This window comes from Myzus persicae, unplaced genomic scaffold (genome assembly GCF_001856785.1).
Source record: "Myzus persicae strain clone G006 unplaced genomic scaffold, MPER_G0061.0, whole genome shotgun sequence".
Taxonomy (NCBI): Eukaryota; Metazoa; Arthropoda; class Insecta; order Hemiptera; family Aphididae; genus Myzus; species Myzus persicae.
Genome location: NW_019103749.1, coordinates 246,349 through 256,991, shown reverse-complemented (window position 1 = coordinate 256,991; position 10,643 = coordinate 246,349). Strand labels below are relative to the sequence as shown.

At 28.9% G+C, this 10,643-nt stretch overlaps 1 long non-coding RNA gene across 1 annotated transcript; it reads right to left on the bottom strand.

The window, feature by feature from the left end:
* Window positions 1-9,132: 9,132 nt before the first annotated feature.
* On the bottom strand, window positions 9,133-9,937 carry LOC111035201. The gene is made up of 3 exons (XR_002604629.1): window positions 9,807-9,937; window positions 9,605-9,700; window positions 9,133-9,537 (listed from the first exon to the last, which is right to left on the bottom strand). It is a non-coding gene; the product is annotated as an uncharacterized LOC111035201 (long non-coding RNA).
* Window positions 9,938-10,643: the final 706 nt, after the last annotated feature.

Sequence of the window (10,643 nt, the reverse complement as noted above, 5' to 3'; positions counted from 1 at the left end):
AATTCGCGGTTCGACCACAAGCAGACGGCATAGTGATATTCATATCTTACTAAAAATTTATATAAATTAGAAATAAAAATTGTTGAATTTTGCGGGACATAAGAACTCCCGTGTACTGTACTACTGTGGTATGACTAGTATGTACAACACTATTTATATCTATTTAATTGTATAAATATGTTATTATTCAGCGACCTGGATATGCCGTCGTCGTTTGTGCTATAAGCGTATTTTTTTGTGTTGCGCGCTCGGGAACAAAAAATATGCCCCGACTTTACCCGGGTAGCAAATTGTCTGTGACAATAAATTTTGATTTTGAGACTAAAAAGTAAAATATGTAAGCCCCATAAGAATAGGTAATCAAACTTATACATCAACCTATACATCGACTCTTCGGGTATTATATAGCTGCAAGGCCATAATTTGAGTGCAGACGTCATATCGACGAACTTCTTTCTTCATTTAAACCCGAACTGAAAAAATCGAGATTTTTTGTAAAAATTACTTGAGTAGAATGAAATATGTGAGCAAATGTTTAATGTTGCCTTACACATTTCTCTTTTGTTCAATGAAATTATTAGAATTGTGAATCGTCTCCGACGAGTAACGACGGTCGGCTTTTGCCATAGATGATAGATATAATATAATATGTTGTTATCAGTTTTCGAGTTTTTGAATTCTTTGGATGACACGATACACTTTTTATTTCAGATTCCGAAACATAATATTATTCGGAGTGTTTAAATCTAAACAATTCAGAACACGGACCTCTGCGTATATTCCATTTAGATACACTACTGTCGCGAGTCCATTTTTTTGTCCGGCATCTCACAATATTGTTTTTAGTCTTAACGGTTAAACTATAACTTAATATAAAACTCTAGAAGTGTCGGGACATGAAAAAAATTCAAAATTAGGCTTTGAAATTTACAGATGTAGTAAAAAAATGGATACTTTAATAGTGAATATAATATTCTCTCTGGGCTCGGCATTAATATGTTATCAAACAATATTATACTTTAATAGTGTGCAGTATTTGCTAAAAAATTGTGTGATTATTAGGGCTAGGATTTTAATGACCCAAAAAACCTAAAAAAAATGACCTTAAAATAACCTAAAAATGAACTTAAAAAATGCCCAAAAGATAAAAAATGATTTTAAAATGTTATAAAAATGCATTATAATTATTAATTAATATTTCGGTAAAAAATTATTTAAATTATAATATTATAAAAAAATAGCAAAAAAAATGTTAATTTAGGATTTTCTTGATATGAATAATAAAGTTTGAAGTTTGGACTTATCATGCAACGGCCAGCTTAAAATTTTCTGAAAAAAACAACAAAAATACTATAAAATAAAAAATATATACGTATATTTTTTTTATTCTGAAAATTACGTTTAAATTGTATTGTTGCATTGGACAATCAGTAGCTCCTTCAAATTTTCAAATACAAATGACCGCCGATTATCTGCTAGCAATGTTTTGTAGCATGAAAAACTTTTATAGTATCGAAGTTTATTGTTGTAATATATAAGTGGTTTTATTATCGATAACGAGTATTAACACACTACTACACACTGTACTCTCCACATCACTGTCATTTAATTTAACGATTAAGATAACTCGAGGTATCGAAGATTATTCTCTATACTATCTCTATAATTGAAATATTGAATATGATATTATTTCTGTTATAAATTCAAAACTTTTATCGAGAACATCTAGTGTAAATGAAAATGTATAAAAATATTACCTAGATTTCAAAAAAGTATAAAAAATCCCCGTAAAATTGAAAAAATGACCTAAAAATGCTAAAAAAATGACCCTAAATCCTTAAAAGTACAAATAATGCAAAAAAAAGCAAAATAAAAACTATAAATTTGGACTCGAATATGACCAAATCACATTTTGTGCTTGAAAATCTATGTCCTGTAAATCCTAAAAAAAAATGCAAAATCCTATACTATCCTAGCCCTAGTGATTATATTATACTACTACACTATAGCGTAATAAATAATGTAATATATATACAGCCGTGTAGGTACCTAACTTAGGCTCTCACATAAAGGTAAGTGACGGGGAAAAAACCTTATGACCAAGGTTCGGGACTTATAGCATTTGCATACTTTTTTTATTTATTGCAAAATGTAGCAGAGTGCGAAATAAATTCATACCAAATCTAAAATTTGAATGTGCATCTTTTGCATAGTTCATACATTTTGCCGGAAACCGCTTATTTTTACGTTACTGTGCTTAATTTGCATATTTTGGAAAATTTTCCGAAATTTCAACTTCACAAATTTCACCCCATCTAAAAAAGAAATTAGTAATGCAACTTACTCGCAGTCTTATGTACCTATTTGCTATATACAACTCACAACTCCTTATAATTTTCTTGGTTTGAAAGCGTGCCATTCGCCGTTGAAAAACGACTGTGTTTCAACTGTGCTACGTCGAAAACTATACCAAAGAAACCATAAAATATTAATAGCAACGTCCTCCTCGTCGGACGACATTTTGACGACTACTTGATATACTTTGATTTGACTAACTATGTTTTATTTAGTGAGCGACAACAATGCTTTATTATGACTAAAGCAAAATGACTAATTAATATGACTTACATTTCTTCAGTCAATTTTGCTTTACCAGTGTGCGAGTGATCGCTCTTTTGTATAGCGACGACGAGTGTGGCACATATTTATTTTCCGTGTAGAGAATTCGTTCTAGAATCTAGATTATTATTATTATTGCGCGAGACGCTTACCATAACTTTAAATATTAAATTATTTAAAATAATATTTTATTATATTTTGTACTTATTTTAGATTAAATGTGTTCGAACGAAGTGTATACTCGTATATTCTTCTGCTGCAGCGATGTCCTCTCCCTGCTCCACTCGAGCGGAATAATACAGTGCATATTGGCAATCACGCAAACAATTGTATTTTCCTATTTTTTTTTTTCCGTTTGGTCCCCGCGTCAGAAGTACAATAAGGCGAGAAGCGAAAAAAAAAAGGTCGGATAGACAAACAATAAGAATTAAGAAATATAATAATAAGTGTGTTCACCGATTATTTTGTAAAGTATTTGGAAAAAAAATTTAAATCCAATGCGCCTTGAAGAAAATTCTAACGAAAAATATTTTTCGAATCAGACCACTCTGCGGTGCGTGAAGGGTTTTCTTGTAAAGCGTGTTTTGAGCAAAAATCACGCTATTCATTTTTGGTCGACAGTGAGGTTGACATTGAGAGCAAGCTGCACTCACACAATATTACACTCACACTAATCAGCAATTATCATTGAAGACAAACACAAATGTAATGAGAGACGGCAACAAGGTAAGGTTATGTAACAAAATTTCATTTTGTCTAAATATTGCCCCTTAATTTACTATATAAACTCACAAACTTTATATTATAAAAATATTAATGTGCTATGTTATACAACAGCGCATATTTCAAGCAAGGCTATGAATTCATAATTTACAAAGCGTAGTTTGCACGTGGTTTGTTTCGCCATATAGAAGAGGCTTATGGTTTGATGACTTCGGTGTATCTAAGTATATATAAGATGTATCGTGTATATGTATGCGAATGTACATAATATAAATATAGGTAAACATGTATAATTATTGAGGCTTTGGTATAATTTATAACAATTTCTTAAAGCGAGTATAAATCAGCTGACGTTCGGAAGAAACTTTTCGCATCCGCGTTAATTTTATTATGTTGGATGTATAATACATTAATACTGCACTACTGCAGGCGTCTAATAGTAGTAGGTATAAACATATTATAAAATAATATTATCATGATGATAAAACGGAAATTGTGCCGCGAAAAACCGGGGAAAAGATCCACGGATGGAATATTGTATAATATTAACGTGTCAGAACTCGTGTTATTTATGTCCGGTTTATTCCATTCGGATAATAACGAACGTAATATATTATAATAATCGTAAAATATGCACATGATAGGCAATATAATAATAATAATAATAATAATAATAATAATAATAATAATAATAGTGCATATATTTATATTATTGTTATACTCTATATTAGACGTGAACTGTGCATGCCACAACAGACTCGATTCAGCGGCCGATAAATTATTGCTTGTTGTATTGCGTATAATATAACTTAAACTATATATCATGTGGAAAATGCTTTTATAAAATATTGTTATCCTTTTCGAGTTAAACGCATTTTAATACACCCTACACATTATATACACGTAGTTAAACGTGAATTTGTAATACTTAGCAAAATGTGCATTTGAAAATTAGAGCTTTTTTATATTATATATTATAATATACAGGGTGTAAAAAAAATACCTGACAGATGAAAAATGAAAAATTGATACAATAGTCAAAAGTATGAAAATTGTATGGATAGTAAATGTTTAAGAATTCACTTATGTCTGAAAATTCACAAAATTAATATTTTGAAAAAACTAATTAAAATTAAATTCAAGTAGGACTTATACTTAAAAAAATATTAATACTCTTTAGACTGAAAACAAACTAATTAATTTTTAAATTAGACTTACAAATTGGCCGTTTGGTATAAAAAAAATAAAAATGTAGACCTTATAGGTACTTGAAGAGCGATCGTGTATGAACTACGAACAAAATAATTGTTTTTTTAAATATTGATTAGAGCAAAAGTTATTTAATTTGTCAAATATTTCTATGACAACTAGTATATAGTCTGATTATTTTATTTTTATAACATTACCGGCCGAGGCCCAAAAATATAAAGCGATAGACATAGGTATTATGATAATATAAAAAATGTTTACAGCTATTTTAATTAGAATAATAATATTAATAGTAACAATAATTATAATAAAACATCCAGTTGATAAATAGTTTAATGACAGTTAAAATCGGAGTCTTAAAAAATAATAAGAGAGAGATTTTAGTACATAATTAGAAATATAAGATTTAATAACAAATGAACAAGTACAAATCTAGTATTACAAGGGGGGGGGACTTTAAAATTGATTTGCGAAACTGTGAAAAGAGTGTAAGACTGTCGATTGAATTTGATAAAAGTTTAGAAAGAAGTGATATATTATGATATTATAATCCTTTAATTCAATTGTATGTTATTGTACATCTTTGTACAAATTATTCATCTTTATTTATTTTGCTTTAATATATGAAAATAACTCATCTTCTATTTTTGACTCGACATGATAATTTTTATTTTAAAGGTGCATATTTTAAAAGTTCAAAAATCATATAGAAAAACTCGAAATCGTATAAACATTGAAAACCGCAAAATGCCGCAAATTATTTTTCATTTGTGATTTGAGTTCATGGAATATTGACCAGATGTTGAGACAATAAATACAGTGCATATTACAATATGGTTAATTATGTATGTTGTAGAACACATGTCAACAAACACCTTTTATATAAGTACCTATATTTATCATATATTATTACACCCATGTATCATGTATATTCTAGTTTTTTGAACATACGTAATTTTCGTGCTTTATATAGATTATAAACAATAATATTTGGTGAATGATATAATCTTATATAAATTATAATATAATATACACAGTTAAAATATGGAACAAAAACATTCAATTTTTGGCTAAATTGAATTTCATTTATGTATATGATCAGACCGAAAAAAGATTTTAAAAAATATTTCGGAATAAACCAATATACTGTCTTTGCTTATTTGGATGAATTTTTGCTTGCCGCCGTCACCCCTCATCAAAAATCGAGTAGATCCCCGAGTAACTACACAGCTGGAGGCCAATGCTGCAGTTGCGATTTTCTACGGTTTCGACCGAGTGCGCGGCTTGAGTCGTTGAACTTTTTGTAGCAATATTAGACTTAAAAAATCGAAAAAACACATACGTTTTTCGAAATATTTTCCTTGTTCTCTCGTAGTCTTTTGTTGTCACCGCCACATGTATATTATATATTATTATATGTGTACGCATTAAAAAATTATATCAAACCGTCGATAATCTGACTTGAGCACGCACATATAGTGCACGATGAAGTGGATAGGAGGGGAAAATAAACCGGGAAAAATCGAGGAAAAGTATACTACCGCGACACACCCGCTGTCCTAACCTGCCGCCAATTGCGTACACGCACGAGTCTCATTACATATGACATATAATATTATATACACATTATTTATTACTCGACGCGTCGTCGTCAAAATTCACACGAAAAACTACATAAAACACCTTGTGTGAGTCGTATAATGGTGATTATGACACTGTGCACATTTTATACCTTAAATATTACTTAGGTACCTACCTAAACTGCGGAAAATGATTATTATAACTTATTGGTGGTTATTATTGACCTAAAAAAATACTTCTATAGTTCTATTTATTTATAGTAATAATACATATATATTATTAAACGTAACTGCTTAAGCGTTGTATAGTACTATTATACATATATAAGTAAAATGGTAAGTACTTTGTCTATTAAAATTGATTATAAATTATAATCGATGCTATAACATACCTGTTTGTATGTAAATGGCATTGCCACATGGAATTGTACCATTTTTCATATTGCTTGCCCCCCTCCCCCTCCCCTCAATTGACCTACATAAGAGAAAATACAATTCATTTGTGTGATGTAATGTGATATCCATTATTTTAAGATCTGTGTGTGACGCCCATCATGCAAACATGTCATGCCGTGTACATTATTTATAAATCTACTATATTATATCCATCTAAATATTTATAAAATGTACTTATTGAAATTTAGTTAACATTGTTTTATTTCATAGGTATGGAAAAATAAACAAAAGGTGTAGAAGATTGAAACATTGGCGTGTTAGGTATTATTATATTATCATCATCGGAACTGCACGCGTACACGCCTTCTCTGGTCCCATAATATTATTATTAGTTATTACTCATCATCACACGTCATATATACGTAGGTGCTTCTTTATAGGTACAGTGCAGGTATCGATCATCTCTGCATCGACCGACTTTGTATTATGATTAGACAGATAGTTTTAGATACCTATACCTCTACCTATATACGTATAATATAATAATGATAATACCATTTCAGTGGGTGAAGGCGTTTTCAAAGACGGCCAAGCGACCTAACTCCGCTATACCACCATACCATATACCCATATACCTATATATGATGCGTGCTTTGCCATACATTAAGGAAAAAAATTACACTTCATCGATGGAAAATAAAAAAAACCCAACTCGTAATGACAAGCCACGCTCACACCGCAAAACCACATTTAATCGTTTCCGTCGAAATGAAAAACGCACATTTTTCTAACGGTCTCCGTACTATACAAATTACATGGGTACATACATAATATAATATAAAGTTTCAACGTGTATAGGTAACAACAGGCAACAGCGACGCATCATATTATTATAAATCATACACTTTAACCATATACCTAATAATAGAAGGTACATCACAAAAATTGTGTTACGCGAGCAAATGGGCATCACCGAACGGTATTTTCCTGAGGTATTTCTCAGTATTTTTTAAGTCTCCATCAGTGGTTCTCAACTCCCTGCGAAACTATTGTAAAACATTTAATTGTTAATTTATTAAAACTACGAAAAAAAACAATTTACATACACAAATTGTTTATAACTCAATAATGATAATGCCTTCAAGTTTCAACGTCATAATATAATAATACTTACATAAAAATAAAAACAAGTAAAATAACAAACTTGCCGAAGAATAAACCTTATTTACACTGTCATCTAAGAATACGATCACAGGAAAGACAAAAAAGTATTATATTATTTGATTAGGTAATGAGATATTTCTAGAAAACTCTTGTATTATTTTAAAATTTGAAGAAAACAGGAAAAGTTTGAGTTATTAAAATGTTCGATAAATCGAGTTTAATATTGTACCTACCTAATGTAATTATTTTAAGGGAAATTCAATTGTCTTCAAGATTACGAACAATTTGACTAATTCGAGACATTAAGTTTGATATAATAATAATAATAATAATAATAGCAAAATTATATTTTCAAAATATTGTAGAAATATTGCAGTACAAATATTCCAAAATATTTTAAATATTTTTGTTTTGGATTGGAAACTTTTTAGTATATTATTGTATTTTATATACCTACACAATATCATATTTTTCAAAACATTTTGATACCTAAATAATGTTATGTTATTGTCATATTATATCACCTTATTTTCACACCGATTAACAGTAAGTCGGTATTGTTTCAAAAGTCAATAACAATAAATAATAACACGTTGTATAAATATTTTATGCTATTATAATAGTTTAACCATTGAAGTTGATTATCACAGTATTTTTTCTTTCTAAAATAAAAACATATAGCAATTCTTAATAAAATCAATACATTCTTCGCTCCGCTCAAAATCTAAAATTATTTAGCATATCTATATCTAATTTTAAATTTGAATGTTCAAAAACTAGAATTTTTTTATAATACCTAATATAAAAAATTAAAAATTAAATTAAATATAAAATTAAATAATAAAAAATATTCTATAAAATTATATAAAATAATGCATATGTTTTTTTTGAATATTTTTACAGTTTTTGAATATGTACGTATGTTTTTAGAAGCCTATTCGCATATAAATGCATATAATATACTTTAAAAAAATGATTGTATTTTTCAGATTTTGTTAGTGCTTATGTGTGAACATATTTTATTATTTTTTCAGCGTTTAAAGTTAAGTAGGTATTATAAGAATTAATAGTTGTTAAATAGCTTTTATGTCTGAACTATTAAATACATATTTGGGAGGGGGAATTTATATCACATTTATATTCATAAAACAATAATACTACTAAGTACTACATAGTGAAGGTAGTTACCTAAAAATAAATCTTATATTAAATAATGTGTTCTACAATTCTATGTAACACTACTTTTGGCCTTTGTATTCTAATTAATAATTAGTAATTAATATAGGTATCCAACAGATAATAAATACTTGTACCTAGAGATATAATAAATTATATATTTGATAATTAATGATAATATTTTTTTTATATAAGTTATTAATAAAATAAAATAAATTAATACATACAGTAAAAAATTCTAAATTTGAATATGAATTATGACATTTAGTTTTGTAAAAACATGCCAGTGGATGATTATGGAACAGGATGCCCTGTCAAATTTTGTTTTCCAGACAGTGTAAGTGACTGAAAAAATAGATGGTGATCCCTATCAAACTCAGATTTTATTTGTATGCAATACCATATGAAATTATTGAAATTGACATCGGCACAATTGAGACTGCAGAGTACATACACGAAAATTATTTTTCAATCAAATTAAAACGAAGGTTAGCGTCACCAAATCCAAAGTATAAGGCCCTATAGTAAGTCTGGTGATGCACCGCGGCATATTTCAATGCATAGGTCGTTATCATGAGACTTGCACAGGCTCTTGTGTACTCGGCACAAATGACTAAATTCACAAGTACATTTGTATTTACTGTCGCAACTTCTCGGGTCTGCTAAATTGCTAAATATAAAAATATTATACAATGTTATATACCTATAAAATATAAATAGTAGCTGAAAGTACTAACGTCTTTTGGCCACATTATTATTATCCGCAATCCTCCAATGAATTTAGCAATGTCCACTGCATACTCATCATCTTTAAGTGATATAACCTTCATCGTCTGCAAATATTATATTTTCGGTGGAAATAGTTACTAAATAATTATGTTTACGATATTATTGCTATATTACTATATTCATTGTTTCACCAATTAAGAAAATACGTACCTATACATAAATATATCAATACGTTGTAAGGTGCATACTCGCTTGTTCGTGATAGCTGTAGCCTGCAGAAGATGACGAAACCCTCTCTATGCGTGTGTCCAACTAATTATAAATTATGATAATATTATAATGTCAACTTCACCATTTTTTTTTTGTTTTTTATGTCAATAAATAATCAATATTATAATCATAATCAGTGGCGGCGCAAACATTTTTATTCATAATAGGTAGGTTTATGTGGCAATATTGTTGTTGTTAAACAAATTAAATAATCGCAAGTCGGCTGTGAGTTTTAATATATTTTTTTAAAATACAAGATATGTAGGTACAATGTAAAGTAATTGTTTCCCTGTATATATCATAATTTCTATGATTTCTTGTCAAGCAAAGGGTATTTGTTTAAGTTATAACACTATAACATATATAGCCATATAGGTATTATACTATTATATACATAATCTATAAGGAATACGCATATTCATCATGTTCCGACGGCATGAGTGCAAGACTATTATTTTATCAATGGCTCCGTAGTTATCATATTATTCGTATAGACAAAATAGGTGCTTAAGTATTTTTTTTTTTTAATTTTTAGGGAATATATAATGAATATTTATCACTTGATTCAAAAATTATGATGTATGAGTGGGAGAGAGGGTGGAGCCTCCCTTTTTCCCCTTAAATAATTTATGAAGATATTAACAACCAGTTATTGTCACCATGGGTGTACTCATACAGCTTTTACCTGATATGGCAATATTTATAGGTAATATCGATGGTATAGTACTGAAGTGCACAGGTGTGGTAAGTGACATAATTTAACAAACTGTTCAGTAG